Source organism: Cervus elaphus, chromosome 20 (assembly GCF_910594005.1).
Source record: "Cervus elaphus chromosome 20, mCerEla1.1, whole genome shotgun sequence".
Classification (NCBI taxonomy): Eukaryota; Metazoa; Chordata; class Mammalia; order Artiodactyla; family Cervidae; genus Cervus; species Cervus elaphus.
Window position 1 is genome coordinate 91,399,085 of NC_057834.1, and position 16,456 is coordinate 91,415,540.

General features: G+C 36.4%; 1 long non-coding RNA gene across 1 annotated transcript; it reads right to left on the bottom strand.

The window, feature by feature from the left end:
* Window positions 1–7,089: 7,089 nt before the first annotated feature.
* Window positions 7,090–11,737, bottom strand: LOC122676605. Its single transcript, XR_006335618.1, has 3 exons — window positions 11,674–11,737; window positions 8,005–8,008; window positions 7,090–7,184 (listed from the first exon to the last, which is right to left on the bottom strand). It is a non-coding gene; the product is annotated as an uncharacterized LOC122676605 (long non-coding RNA).
* Window positions 11,738–16,456: the final 4,719 nt, after the last annotated feature.

Here is a 16,456-nt window from a genome sequence, read left to right on the forward strand (position 1 = left end):
GGTATTGGCCAATTTGAAGGTTGTTAGTGATATAGCATCATATTTTTTATTTCTCTAATTACTAACAATTTAGCATCTCCTAATAAGCTTTTTAGTCTTTTGGATTTTCTCTTATGTAAATTGCATGTTAATAGCTTTTGATCATTTCTGATTTCCATTTTTTGTTTGTTGGCTTGAGTTTTTTCCTCTCCTATATTAAATATTATGCCTTTTGAGTTTTAGACATTGCTAATATATTCTCCCAACTTGTCATCTGTCCACTAATTTTGTCAATGGTGTTTCTATTATTTAGGAGGTAACTTTGGCATTTGTAATAGAGCCCCATATTAACAATGGCTCAAGAAAGAGATTTATTTATCTCTCAAGCAACAATGTGGAAAGAGGTAATTCTTCTGTCTTATTGTTTCACCATTTTTAGGGTATTGCCATTTTTAACTTGAAGCAGGGTGACTCTCACCAGCCACAGAGAAAGGGAAAAGAGGGAGAAAAGGGTGGTGAGCTCCTTTGTTTTAAGGGCATGAAGTTTGGAAGTTTGCTCACACTTCATTGACTAGAAAGTACTCATAGGGTCATATCTAGCTATGAGGAGTGCTGGGCAATATAATCTTTTACCCGGGTAGTCATGACCCCACCTAAAATTTGGAGATTCTGTTAGATTTAGAGACAAGGGAAGTTGAACTTGAGGGACATCGACAGTCTCTGTCACAGTGTCCTTCATTGAACAGAAATCCTCAATTTTTATATTCTCAAACTAATACTTTTGTCTTATTTGTGCTTTTGAAATTTTGTTTAAGGAAACTTTCACTATCACTGGATGACTATCTTTTAAAACATTTTAGTTATACCTTTTTAATTTAATGTTAACTTGTCTGGAATTCACCTGCAATTTTGGTATGAGAGAGGAATGCAATTATGTTTTCCTTATGTGCTCAGTTGCTCAGTCATGTCCGATTCTTTGTGGCCCCTTGGACTATAGCCTGCCAGGCTCCTCTGTTATGGAATCTTCCAGGCAAGGATACTGGAATGGTTGCCACTCCCTACTCCAGGGGATCTTCCCAACCCAGGGATCAAACCCTCTAGCAGGTGTAACTTTGGCATGTGACTGTGGAAAGGTCATCAGTTAACTATGTTTCTGCAACAGAAACTTTGAGCTACACATTTTTATGACTACCACAATTTGTAGGAACCAACTTTATCATACATAATGTTCTCATATTTGCATGTGTCTGTTTTAGGTTCTCTGTTGTAGTCTGTTGATCTGTTTGTCTCATACTGTATCATCTTTTTTACTTACTCTTCTTCTCTGAAGTTGTTTAAACAATCTTGTATTTATTGCAGGAAACTAATTTTAGAAAGAGTTTTACCACTAAAAAAAAAAACCCCTTTGGAATTTCAACTGAAATTGCATTTAATGTATAAATTAATATGAAGAAAAACTGGACCTTTAAACTTTTATCATCTCTTCAAGCACATAGAATATCTATCTACTCATGGTTTTCAATAGAGTTTAAAATTTATCTCTCTAAAAATTTCAGTACTTGTTAATTCATAGAAATTTTATGCTATGCTGTGTTCAGTTGCTCAGTCGTGCCTGACTTTTTGCAACCCCATGGACTATAGCCCCCCAGGCACCTCTGTCCATGGGGATTCTCCAGGCAAGAATACTGGAGCAGATTGCCCTGCCCTCCTCCAGGGGATCTTCCCAATGCAGGGACAGAACCCAGGTCTCCTGCATTGCAAGTGGATTCTTTACCATCTGAAACAATATTGACTAGTGAGAGATTTCAGTAAGGTTGCCTGATTCAAATTCAATACAAAATCAATAGCATACAAAATCAATAGCATACAAAATCAATAGCATTTTTCTATGTCAGCAAAATCAACAGCACTTGACTTTGCTATAACTATAAAGAAATTTTTAGAGAAATTTTATAGTTATAGCAAAATCAAATGCTATTGATTTTGCTGATATAGAGAAATGATATTTTATAGAGAAATTTCATAGTTATAGAGGAATCAAATGCTATTGATTTTGCTGATATAGAGAAATGCTATTTTATAGAGAAATTTTATAATTATAGCAAAATCAAATGCTATTGGTTTTGTATGCTATTGATTTTGAGTCTGGCAACCTTACTGAAATCTCTCACTAGTCAATATGGTTTATATATTGATTTTTGTTTTTACTATGTAGAAGATCTTCAAATAATGAAAATTTTGTCTCTTCCTTTTTAATACCTTACTGTACTATGCTAAACAGTAGCAGAGAGAATGGGTATCTTGGTCTTGTTCCTAAACTTAAAGAGAGTGTATTGAAAATTGAGGATTTATGAATATAATCTTTACTTGGTTAAGTAAGTTTTTGCTAATTCATAGTTCAATAAAAGGCTTTATTGTAAGGTGTTAAACTTTATCTCTTTTCTATATTTTTTTTAAATCTTAGATTTGTTTAGTCTGTTAATGTAGTGTACATCATTGATAAAATTTTCTCATGTTAAATATCATTATATTCCCAGAGTAAATTCTACCTGATAATTCTATAGCTAAAAATATATGTAAAGTTGGATTTATGTAGCTAATATTTTATTTTAAATTTTACGTCCCTATTTATAAGTGAAATGATATAGAATTTTATTTTCTTGTATTATCCTTGTACAGTTTTTGAATAATATGTACTGGTCAGTCATCTTTCCCTTTCTACTTAGAGGATTAACTGATCTTTGCAAGTTTGATAGAACTCAACTAATAAAATAATATGGACCTGAGACTTATTTGGAATGTCTTTGCTCACCACTTAAGTTTTTTAAATGCCAATTTGTCTATTCATATTTTCTATTTTGTCTTATATATAGGTTTTCATTTTACATTTTTCCAGAATTTTGTCCATTCCATTGAGGTTTTCAAATTTAGTTGAATATAATTTTTCATGATACCATTTCATTATTATTAAAAATCTATGCTGAGTTTATAGTTATATATTTTTATACTATATATTGTTTATTTTCAATCAGTATTTCCCAAGGCTTATCTGACTTATTGATCTTTTAAAATAATGAGCATTTGTGTTACAATACTCTATTTAAAAAAAAAAATTCTAAGGAAACTATAAGTAAGGTGAAAAGACAGCCCTCAGATTGGGAGAAAATAATAGCAAATGAAGCAACAGACAAAGGATTAATCTCAAAAATATACAAGCAACTCCTGAAGCTCAATTCCAGAAAAATAAATGACCCAATCAAAAAATGGGCCAAAGAACTAAACAGACATTTCTCCAAAGAAGACATACAGATGGCTAACAAACACATGAAAAGATGCTCAACATCATTCATTATCAGAGAAATGCAAATCAAAACCACAATGAGCTACCATTACACGCCAGTCAGGATGGCTGCTATCCAAAAGTCTACAAGCAATAAATGCTGGAGAGGGTGTGGAGAAAAGGGAACCCTCTTACACTGTTGGTGGGAATGCAAACTAGTACAGCCACTATGGAAAACAGTGTGGAGATATCTTAAAAAACTGGAAATAGAACTGCCATATGACCCAGCAATCCCACTTCTGGGCATACACACTGAGGAAACCAGATCTGAAAGAGACACATGCACCCCAATGTTCATCGCAGCACTGTTTATAATAGCCAGGACATGGAAGCAACCTAGATGAATGGATAAGGAAGCTGTGGTACATATACACCATGGAATATTACTCAGCCATTAAAAAGAATTCATTTGAATCAGTTCTAATGAGATGGATGAAACTGGAGCCCATTATACAGAGTGAAGTAAGCCAGAAAGATAAAGACCAATACAGTATATTAACACATATATATGGAATTTAGAAAGATGGTAATGATAACCCTGTATGCAAAGCAGAAAAAGAGACACAGAAATACAGAACAGACTTTTGTACTCTGTGGGAGAAGGTGAGGGTGGGATGTTTCGAAAGAACAGCATGTATATTATCTATGGTGAAACAGATCACCAGCCCAGGTGGGACGCATGAGACAAGTGCTCGGGCCTGGTGCACTGGGAAGACCCAGAGGAATCGGGTGGAGAGGGAGGTGGGAGGGGGGATCGGGATGGGGAATACATGTAACTCCATGGCTGATTCATGTCAATGTATGACAAAACCCACTGAAATGTTGTGAACTAATTAGCCTCCAACTAATAAAATAAATAAATAAATAAATAAATAAAAGAAAAAAAATTCTGTTTAGTTGAATTTTCCCTTATTTTCATTTATTATTTCCTTCCTTTGGAGGATATTTTCTTACCTTTTTTCACCTTCTTGCTTAGCTATATTTTAGTTCAATATTTCTTATGCCCAAATAAATGTATTCAAAGCTGTGTGTCTCCATAAATATTGCTTCAGATTACCTCACAAACTTTAACATATAGTATGAATTTCATTGTTCAATTCTAAATTCTTTGTTATTTCTCTTGTAATTTCCAAAGGCTATTTAATAAATATTTTGTTGATTTGTGGGACTTCCCCGGTGGCTCAGACAGTAAAGCGTCTACCTACAATGCGGGAGACCTGGGTTCAATCCCTGGGTCGGGAAGATCTCCTGGAGAAGGAAATGGCAACCCACTCCAGTATTCTTGCCTGGAAAATCCCATGAACAGAGGAGCCTGGTAGGCTACAGTCCATGGGGTCACAAAGAGTTGGAGCGACTTCACTCACTCACTCACTTTGTTGGTTTAAGACGTGGTATTGAACATTTTATTAACTTCTAGTTTTATTGCAATATAGTTAAGAAATGAAAACTTAATTTTATTTTTCTGGATCTATGTATTTCAGAAGGTATATGTTAAAGTCTCCAGCTATAGTTTTTGATTTATCTATTTTTCCCCCACCATGCTATCTATATTGTTAGTTGCATTTATGTTCATGGTGACTAAATCTTGCTTATTGTTCCCTTTATCAGGCTAAAATATTGCTCATTGTCCTTCATATTTTTCCCCATGGATTTTTGCTTTGTCGGATGCTAAAATATTGCTCATTGTCCTTCATATTTTTCCCCATGGATTTTTGCTTTGTCAGATGTTAAGAGTGCAATTCTAGCTTTCTTTGGAATTTTGAATTGCCAGATTTCCTTTTCTTATCCTTTCTGTAGCCTTTTGTTTGAATGACCCTTCTTATGAACAGCAAGTTATTGGATCTTTTTTAATTTAAAAACTAGTATGGGAATATCTGTCATTTAAGTAATGCCAAACCAATTTAAATTTATTTTAATCACTATTATATTTTCATTGTAATCACTATTATATATTTTAGGATCTATTTTTATGGAACATCTTAGCTAATCAATGCTCCATCTTGCAAATACTTTATATTTCTGAGCAGAGGTAATCCCCTTAGGCAGGAAGTAGGTTAGATAGGGAAGAATTCTAGGACTGATTCATGATATGTGACTGGTTTGTGGGAATATAATTTCACTCCAGCAGGATTTTTACCTTAACTAATTACCTCAATATTATGCCATGGCAGTGACCTAGACTACTGTAAATTCTTTGGTGATATGCAGACAGTGACTATCCTCAGATAAAAACAGAATTTAAAAGCTCTCCCTAAGTCAGTCCTTAATGCTGTGACACAGTAGCTTTTGCCCCACGTTGCTGCCACCCTGTTGGCTTCCACAGTTTTCTCTGTAGGAGTTTATTCACTGTTTTTATTAGTTATTCAGACCCATGTTTCCCTATCAAGCCTGTAGTTAGTTCCTCCAGTATTGACTTTGGGAAATGAGCTCATACTCTGTACTGATATACCATTGTTAGAAAGACACAGACATATTTTATGAATACTGTATATCAGTAAGAGTGGTAGTACAGAGATATTTCAGGAAAAGTTATTATTAGCAATTACTTAAAACCCCCAAACAAGGTGACCTTGGCAAATCATTTAATGAGAATATTAGAAAAGCCAAACTACTTCACACCTACACCCACTATTTTCTTCAGAACCAAATGAATCACTCCATATTACCCCTAAGTCTTGTAAGATAGCTTAGCATATTAATTTGGTTAGTTTTCTCATCCTCTCTTTCTCCCTTTAAAGATTTCTCTTCATCTGTTTCTTTATGGTATCCCTGTGACTCAGAATGTTTTTGAAGCTCATTCTTGATACTGTGTCAGTCTCTGCAGACTGTGTGCTGTTCAGCTTCCCAGATGGTGAGCTCTTGAACAGGTTGAGATTGCCTTCTCTTACTCCCGGCAGGCAGCACTGTTAGCAGCATTAATCCCCAAGACCCGTTCGTTTGCCCTAATGACACCCTCCTGCACTCATGTCCTCACATGTGTTAATGGATAGCATAAAGGGATATCTAGCCTGTCCCTGCCTTTTCCATTAAGTGATCCACTTGGCCAAAGACAAAAGTTACTGTTTCTTTACTGCTTTTCAAGGGAATAACTCTTGCCAGTATTTCTAGAAGAAACTCTTATAGTTCTTCCTCTTCTGTGATAAAGGGATGGCATTGCCAGTCACAAATGGGCAGGGATGCTGTTAAATAAGTTATGGGGTGTAATGATTTGTTTTAGAAAGCCAATCCTTAGAGGATTGGTTGTATTACATTTTAAAAATGTGTTGTGGTTGTTCAGTCATGTCTGACTCTTTGAGACCCCATGAACTAGAGCACGTCAGGCTCCTCTGTTCTCCACCATCTCCCAGAGTTTGCTCAAATTCTTATTCATTGAGTCAGTGCTACCATCTAACCATTTCATCCTCTAACATTCCCTTCTCCTTTTGCCTTCAATCTTTCTCAGCATCAGGGTCTTTTCAAATGGGTTGGCTCTTCTCATCAAGTGTCCAAAGTATTGGAGCTTCAGCTTCAGCATCAGTGCTTCCAATGACTATTCAGAATTAATTTCCTTTGGAATTGACTGATCTGATCTCCTTGCTGTCCAAGAGACTCACAGGAGTCTTCTCCAATGCCACAATTTGAAAGCATCGATTCTTTGGCACTCAGTCTTCTTTATGGACCAGCTGTCACATCTGTACATGACTACTGAAAAAACCATAGCTTTGACTGTTTGGACCTTTGTCAGCAAAGTAATGTCTCTGCTTTTTAATACACTGTCTAAATTTGTCAGCTTTCCTTCCCAGGTGCAAGTGTCTTTTAATTTCATGGCTGCAGTCACTGTCTGCAGTGATTTTGGAGCCCAAGAAAATAAAATCTGTCACTGCTTCTAGTTTTTTCCCTTATATTTGCCATAAGGTGAGGGGACCAAATACCATGAATTAGTATCAGATCCTAAATTCTCCACCTTATTTAGTTGGTTAAGGAATTAGAAACCTTGTGTATAAATTATAGTATATCTTTAGAAGACTGAAACATCAAATGCTTGATACCATGGATTTAAAATGATTGATTAGGAACTGAAAAATATACAGATTCATTCCAGTGAAATTATTAAGTAGCTATGTGACCTTGGGGAAATTAGACAACTTCTCTGGTAATCAGCCTCCTCATCTGTAAAATAACCTTTGAGGTCCCATTCCTCAAAAATCCGAGATTCTGTGATTATAATATTCTAAGACATTTAAGCTAAGAAAACTTTTGCTCCTCTACAAAAATATTAGCAATTAACTTAGGGTTATAAATGAATGCAGGTAAGTTTTCATAAGAGATTATGAAGAATGGATGTATCTGATGCTGGATGGTGGGAAGAACAGACTCAGGCAAACTACTGCTCACTAGAACCTGAAGATCTGGGAATCGTGGAGGCACAGGGGTGGAAAGGGAGGAGCGTACCTTTAGTAAAGTGAGACCCTCTGCTTCTTACATGCCCAGGACCATGCCAGAGTCCCTGAGACAGATGAGAATATTTTGCATGCTCCTTATATGTAGGCAGTGTAAAAACTCCCTACCACAGACTGATGAAAGACATACACACATGATCTGTAATGTTAGATTTTTAAACTGTAAATCTGCTTTGTTACAGATTTAATGAGTTCTTTTTAGAAAAGAGTTTTCATGGAGAATCTCATTTGTTACCCCCATCATACCCATCTGTCTCCACCCCACCCCCTACTTCACCTAAGAATCACACAGGAGTGAAATGAAGTGGTCTAGACATATTTTTAAGATTGGAACATTTTTTCCAGACGGTGATAGGACAGCTCCAAATGCGATGCAGCTGGATTTTCCTTGGGTGGCCTGTGGTGCCTCAAACCCAACCCCAACTCTCTAAGCAACCTAAAATTCATGTTTTTCAGGTCTTTAATTAAGAAGGATAGAGACAATTTTATAACCTTGCTTACATGAAGGAGAAGTAGTCTGACTCTGTAGAAAAATGCTAAAGGGACTTACCTAATGCTTTTGGCTTTTTAGGACCCCAAATCAGATTTCTAAATTCTCCCATCTTTTTACCTTTCTCATAGCTTAGCTAGGAATAACTCAGAACAGAACAAATTGGCTCTCTGCCTTCCTCAGGTTGCAGTGATTGACTAGTAGAGTCGTAAATGTCGCTCTGAAGAAAGTACATAAAAATATAAACAAAAACAAGCCTGTTAATAGTGCAATAATGACTTACATTAAATAGTAATTTGGGAGTTACAGAACAATATTTGGGAAAATGTTAGAGGTATAGAAAAGAAAGACACTTTGAAAAATAAATACATTATGGCACAACAGAAAAAGTCTTGTCTGTCATATTTTAAATAATACAATTAGGTGTTTGCATGAAGATAACTATATATACCTTTGGACACCTCAGCCTCTGGCACAATCATAAATGGACAAAAATCAACAGCAAATATACCACAGCTCTTTTTAAATGAAATTTATTTATTTAATTTAGATTCCACTCAGTGAAAATAATATTTTAAAATTCCAATCAGTCCCAGAAGGCAGCAGGAGATCTGGGGCCTCCTGCCTAATGATGTAATTAAGCTTAGCTCATCATTATCCAGACAGACACCACACAGGCACACATACACACATACACACACACTGCTGTGAATTGCAACTGCATTTGGAAGATTATGGGGGTCAGTAAATGACTGGGGACATGTTGAGGCTGAGGCACAAAAAGTCACAAGGGAACTTTAGTTTTGGGACTAAATACATGTTGATGAGCGTTTATAGTAGCTGGATGGAGGACAGATATTTTGGTGTGACAATACTGGGAATCATTGTAAGAGACACAATAAAATATGCAATGCTTATTGTTTACTACAAGCATATTTACATAAAAATGAAGATTTTATGTACTTAAAGAGTGTGTATCTTTTTAGTTTTCAACTTTTATTGTTTATGTTTTATTGTTTTATTGTAGATTAATGTGGAAAATACTGAGTTTCGTTGGAAACTAGAGATTTTAGTTGTCTGATAGACACCTCATCACTCTTGGCCATGATGAGGAAGTATTTCTTTCAAATGCTGTTTTGAAACTTTTTTGAAACTCTGTTGTGAAACTTTTTAAAAAAAATATGTAAATATGATAACACATTTACAGGAGACTTGAAAAATACAGAACAAAGTTACATATAGTTGCACTATATATTACAATTATTTTTAAAAGTAGATAAATTAAGGTTTTTAGTTGGAGTTTTAATATCAAACTCTCAAAAATAAATAGAATGACTATACAGAGAAGCAGGGGCTTTCTGGGTGGTTGAGTGGGTAAAGAATCTGCCTGCAGTGCAGGAGATGCAGGGTACTTGGGTTCAATCCCTCGGTCGGGAAGAATCTCTGGAGGAGGAAATGTCAACCCACTCCTGTGATGTTGCCTGGAGAATCCCATGGACAGAGGAGCCTGGTGGGCTATAGTCCATAGCGTTGCAAAGAGTTAGACATCACTGAAGCTACTTAACATGTATGCATGCATACAGAAGTAGAAGGATAGAGTAGACCTGAAAAGCCCTGTGAACCAATTCAACATAATTAAGATTTAGATAGTTTTCACACAACAGTAGGATATAGATTCTATTCAAGTTCAAGTTATTCTAGACTATAAACTAGGAGACATGGAAACATATCCAGGGTCATAAGACCAGGTGCAAAATTTCATGGCCTAAAGGTATTTGAAGTCACATAGCATCTATTCTCTTATCACTGTAGAATTATGTTATAGATCAATATCAAAAGATATGTGAAAATAACCCATATATTTTCAACTGCATCATGACATTTACCAAGAGACATCTTTGACTTAGCCACTGAAAGCCCTCAATAACATGAGATTTTTTTTAAAAGCTATTTTACCTTATGGTATTATGGGTACAATGACTAATTTTTAAGAGAGTAGGACATACAGAAAAGGAATTTCTTACCCAGCTATAAAAAAATCCTCACCTACATGAGTAAAACTGTATTTTATTTCATTGTTAGATAATTTCAGGTCTTAAGGAACCAATTTATTCAGAATAAATAAGGTGCTTCCTAATCTTTTTTTTTTTTTAATTTCTAAGCACTCCTGAGACACCCTTTTAATACCATGGCTGCAAGTGAAATGACTTTGGGGTAGTCTTGAGGCCTTGCCATTGGTTAACAATAGCTACATTAGAGTAGCAAACAGTTTACAGCACAGAGTGCATTATATTCTAGCTTGCATAAAGGGTAAGCTATAGGATAAACTTAAATTCTCTGGACAACTGAGGTGGCATAGGGACTTCATAGCTTTTGAGGTCCAAGCCTTGAAGAAAAAAAAAAAAAACTGCAGGAATATGTATTATGTGTGACCAGGATAACAAGATGTGGCATGGATTAAAAAACTAGAAAGCTTAAGGTAGGATGGATGGCACAGACCATGCTAATTCTATTTCCCCGCTGTTTCCTTTATTCCATTAATAAAAATTTGTTGAGTGACTGCTACCTGCTAGATGTTCTGAGGATATAGCAGTACAAACTGATGATTTCCCAATCCTCATGGATTCATACCCTAGTGAATGAGAAAGATGATGAACAGATAAATACACAGATACACTGTGATAAGAAACATTGTATGCAAAAGAAATGTTCAAGTATTGCTATTGAAATGTCCAATTATATTCCTTATGTTTTAGTCTAACTTTATTAACAACTATGACTTCCTTTGAATATCATATTCTAGACATTTCAGTTCAGTTCAGTCGCTCAGTCATGTCCAACTTTTTGAGACCCCATGAACTGCGGCACGTCAGGCCTCCCCGTCCATCACCAACTGCCAGAGTCCACCCAAACCCCTGTCCATTGAGTCAGTGATGCCATCCAGCCATCTCATCCTCTGTCATTCCCCTTCTCCTCCTGCCCTCAATCTTTCCCAGGATCAGGGTCTTTTCCAATGAATCAGCTCTTCACATCAGGTGGCCAAAGTATTGGAGTTTCAGCTTCAACATCAGTCCTTCCAATGAACACCCAGGACTGACCTGCTTTAGGATGGACTGGTTGGATCTCCGTGCAGCCCAAGGGGCTCTTAAGAGTCTTCTCCAACACCACAGTTCAAAAGCATCAATTCTTCGGTGCACAGCTTTCTTTATAGTCCAACTTTCACATCCATACATGACTACTGGAAAGACCATAGCCTTGACTAGACAGACCTTTGTTGACAAAGTAATGTCTCTGCTTTTTAAGATGCTATCTAGGTTGGTAATAACTTTCCTTCCAAGGAGTAAACATCTTTTAATTTCATGGCTGCAATCACCATCTGCAGTGATTTTGGAGCCCCAAAAATTAAAGTCAGCCACTCTTCCCACTGTTTCCCCATCTATTTGCCATGAAGTGATGGGACTGGATGTCATGATCTTAGTTTTCTGAATGTTGAGCTTTAACCCAACTTTTTCACTCTCCTGTTTCACTTTCATCAAGAGGCTCTTTAGTTATTCTTCACTTTCTGCCATAAGGGTGGTGTCATCTGCATATCTGAGGTTATTGATATTTCTCCCAGCAATCTTGATTCCAGCTTATGCTTCCTCCAGCCCAGCATTTCTCATGATGTACTCTGCATAAAAATTAAATAATCAGGGTGACAGTATATAACCTTGACATACTCTTTTTCCTATTTGGAACCAGTCTGTTGTTCCATGTCCAGTTCTAACTGTTGCTTCCTGACCTGCATACAGGTTTCTCAAGAGGCAGGTCAGGTGGTCTGGTATTCCCATCTCCCTAAAAATTTTCCACAGTTTATTGTGATCCACACAGTCAAAGGCTTTGGCATAGTCAATAGAGCAGAAATAGATGTTTTTCTGAAACTCTCTTGCCATTTAGTACCAATTTAAGTTCCACAAACATTAATTACTTTTTCACACTTTGGAAAATTTGAAGATATAAGTGCTTCTTGCTAGAATCCACCTCTTTTGTCTGCTTAGAAAACACCTCATCCATCTAGTTTCAGTAGGGCTAGGATTCTGTCCTCCTGTATGTGTGCTCAGTTGCATCTGACTCTTTGCGATCCCATGGACTGTAGCCCAACAGGCTCCTCTGTCCATGAGATTTCCCAGGCAAGAATACTGGAGTGGGTTGTCATTTCCTTCCCCAGGGAATCTTCCTGACCCAGGGAATGAACCCCAATCTCTTGTGTCCCCTGTACTGGCAGGCAGATTCTTTATCACTAGCACCACCTGGGAAGCCCCATTAAACATGTTTCTTTCTTCACTCTACCTCTTGTTGGCAAGCATTGTCTTTTCATCTTTGTAGCCTTATCTAACACCTGGTTGATGCTCAATACATATTTGTTAAATGAATGAAAGTTTTTTGTTTTTTTTCAAATATATATGAGGCCAACATATCTCTGATTCTTTTCTGCTCCTGCAACTCTTGTGGTGACCTCTCTTGTTTCTAGCCAGTATCTCTCCTTTTTCTTTGTATCTACACATTTGTGCATTATATTTACAGGGCCACTCTCTTCCACCCTCAAGGCTGTATGTTTTTTTAGACACTTCTCCCATAAATAGAGATCACAAGTCACCTTGTGGGTGACCTAGGGATTTTTGCTTGGTCCCAGTGTTAGTCACTCAACTCTGTGCTTTTTTCTGCTTACATGGACAGCTCTGGCTGTAGAGATTATATTTGTCCATCTGATTCCAAGGCTTTGCTAGTCACCCATGAACATTCACATATCTTGAGCTTATTAGTTTTATTAATCACAGTTTTCTCTGAGTCTAACCATAAGTATTATGTCTATCTACAGATATCGTCATTTGGGGCAATAAAGTGTTAGCTTTCTGATAAAGTTATAATGAGTAGTATTTCCACGGGAAATAAATTAATACTATGTTTATAAGGATTTCTGTTCCCCTAGTTCACAGACGTCTTCTGGTATAATGACCCAGCACATCCCCACTCAGAAAGAACTACTTCCCATTGAAAAAATAATGTAGAACTTTGGGATGCTTTATTTTCCTTCCATTGTACTCGATATAGACTTACAGCAAAAAGGAATGGGTAAAAACTGACCAAACTCATTTGAAGGCCTGACATTCTACAACTTACTTACTTATCAAAAGAAGAAGTAAGCAGACTATATCAGCAAACAAAAAGAAAAACAAAAGCTATTTATAACCTGTTTCTTTTATTTCTCCAACTTACTGTGAGTATGATTTTAACTCTGTCTGCTTAGATGATATACCCCTGGGACCATGATCCTCCAGAACAAGATCAAATTAAGTCTCAGTAGTGACTAAAGTGGCTCTTTGAACTTAAAAAAGGCACACTATGTAAAACTGCCTTTGGCTATAGACTAGACAAAGTTACTTAGTTCAAGAATGGTTTATTTTGTTTAGTGTTTACTATTTCTAAAAGGAAGGGAAATGACATTTGTTGAATGCTTACTTGACTAAGCACTGTAGTGAGGTCTTTGAATTTCATCGCTACCTTGTGAAGAAGACATTGTTACCCTAATTCTGTAGATGAGGAAACTGAGCCTCATGTAATTAATACATTTTTCAAGAATTTCACAGCTAGTAAATAGAAGGCTAAGGAAAAAGCCCCATTCTATCTGACTTCAAAGCCTATACTTTTCCTACTATTTGGTGAGGGTGCAGTTGAGTTAGCCTTGATATTTCTGCCTTCCTCTGTAACTTCTAGGGAAGTCTGGTTTTAAAGTCTGTGCTGTTAATGCCTAACCTAGACCCAGATGTAGGGGCATTACCTTGAAGAGTAACTGCTGAGGATAAAAGATGGTTGGAAAACTCCTCCTACAATAGGCAGTATTCACGTGAATTTTCAGGCGTGCTTTTTTCTTTGTTTTGCTATTTTATTTCCCCATCTCTGTTATCCCAGTTTAAAAAAACAAACAGACAAAAACGCTAATTTCTATTAGCTCAGTCTACTTTCTCGGATCTGCCATTGCGTCCTCCTTCATCCAACCTTGGTTGGTTTTTTTCCTTCTGTTTCTTTTTTTTTTTCTCTCCCTCTTTTTTTTTTTTTTTTTTTTAATCTTTTTTTCCTTTCTCTCATCTTTGGGTTATTTAAGCCTATGTCCTCTCTTCCCATTTGTAGGACTGTGGTTCCAGAACTCCACCATTCCCACAGGAATTTTCAGGACAAGAGTGGAAAAAAGAAATTGCAGAGGTTGGAGACAGTTGGAAGCAGAGCTCAATCAAGGGTCAGTGAGTTTAACTCTTCTCCCCCTCTACCCTTTATGGCTGCCTCGCCTTGTCATGTCAGTCTAGCATGGCCCACATGCCAGAATGATGAGAGTCCTAAAGAGAGGGTGCCAGCCTCAGAGCCTGTGCCAGGATAGGTTTTTGTCTCCCCTGCAACTGTTTTTGTCACCTGGCCAAGCACAGCAGTGGACAGGAGGTAAAGCCAAGAGAATCTGGGCATAGTATTCTGGCAGTTCTATCTTAGTTTTCTGGAACTTGAAACCCAAACTTGTCTAGAATTTTTAACCAGGTATCAGAATGGGTGTCTTTGAGTCTAAAAATGGAAGAAAAGAAACAAATAAAAAAGCAATTTCTGATGGAAATGGAACCACTAATTTCAATCCAAGGACTCTAAGTTGGTTGGAATTGCCCAGGTGGTTTTTATTATGTCTCTTTCTGATTGCTGGTTGCCTCCTACAGAAAGAAGGGTAGAGAAGTTTTGTATTATAGACATTGGTTGGGTGCCCATCATGTGTCTTCATTTTACGTAGTACTGAGGAAAAGTATAGGGGGAGATACAAGACTAAAAACAAACAGTCCTAAAATGATATATAAAAATAAGTAAAGTCTACAACAATGTCAAAACAATAGGAGGTTGAAAGTTACTGCACTGGAAAATTTTGAGGAGCTGTTTTTTCAAGAATTATATTCAGAATGATTTGAACTACAAAAGTCAGTCTGACTACTACCTTGCTTACTCACTTACTTTAGTAATGTATTTGATGACAACTACTGACTGTTTTGAAAAGTAAATTTCATTTCCAAAGAAAGAAAATTCTTTATTTCTGAGGCTGTACAGAAGAATGTGCCATACGCTTCATAGCCTATAAATGGCAGCAGTGTTGAACAGGGACCGAATCCCAGAGAGAATACTTTAAAGAGAAGAACTTTCATCTGAGCATACTACTTTTTGGAATGCTTGTTCAAAAATAAAGTTGTGCTTTTTTGAGGTTACCCTGTGAACACAAGTTCACTGACATTAGGTAGGTTAAAATTTTGTGAGACCTATACATGTAAGACTTTTAAAGAATAACTAAAAGCAGAAAAAAGGAATTGTCAGTTTGGTATGTGTATACACACACACATGCACACACACACATACACACACACAATGGGATAATATTAACCTTATAAAAGGAGGAAATCCTGCCATTTGCAACAACATGGGTGAATCTGGAGGGCATTATGCTAAGTGAAATAAACCAGACAGAGAAAGACAAATACTGCATGGAAACACTTATATGTGGAACCTAAAAAAGAAAATTGAACTCATTGAAATAAAGAGTAGAATGGGGATTGTGAGGGCCTGGAGAGTGAGGGAAGTGGGGGAGAGGTTGATAAAAGGACACAAACTTTATATTATAAGATGAATAAGTTCTAAGGCTCTAATGAACAGCATAGTACTACAGTTAATAATAGTTTTGTATAATGAAAATCTACTAAGAGAGCAGATCTTAAGAGTTTGCTCCAATATAAATAAATAAGCAAATAAAAGTAACTATGTGAAGTGAAGCATGTGTTAATTAACTTGATTGTGGAAATCTTTTTACTATATATGTATATATATATATATATCAAATCATCACATTGTATATGTTAAATGTATGTAAGCACATTATAATTTTGTCAACTATGCCTCCATAAAGCTGGAAAAATTTGTAAAAGAATCTATTATACAAAAAAAACCCCAAAATACTCACAAGAAACAAAACCAAACTGCCAAAATGGTAGTTGAGCTCAAGGAAGGAAGACCATACAGTCTGGAATTCTTAGTAAAGACCATAGAGAAAATGAGACATTTTATACATAAAGTTTGGGAAGCTGGAACATAAAAAATTAAGATGTGAGGCTTAAAGCACAGGAGAAGCTTAAACATTATCTTTAAATTAAGCAA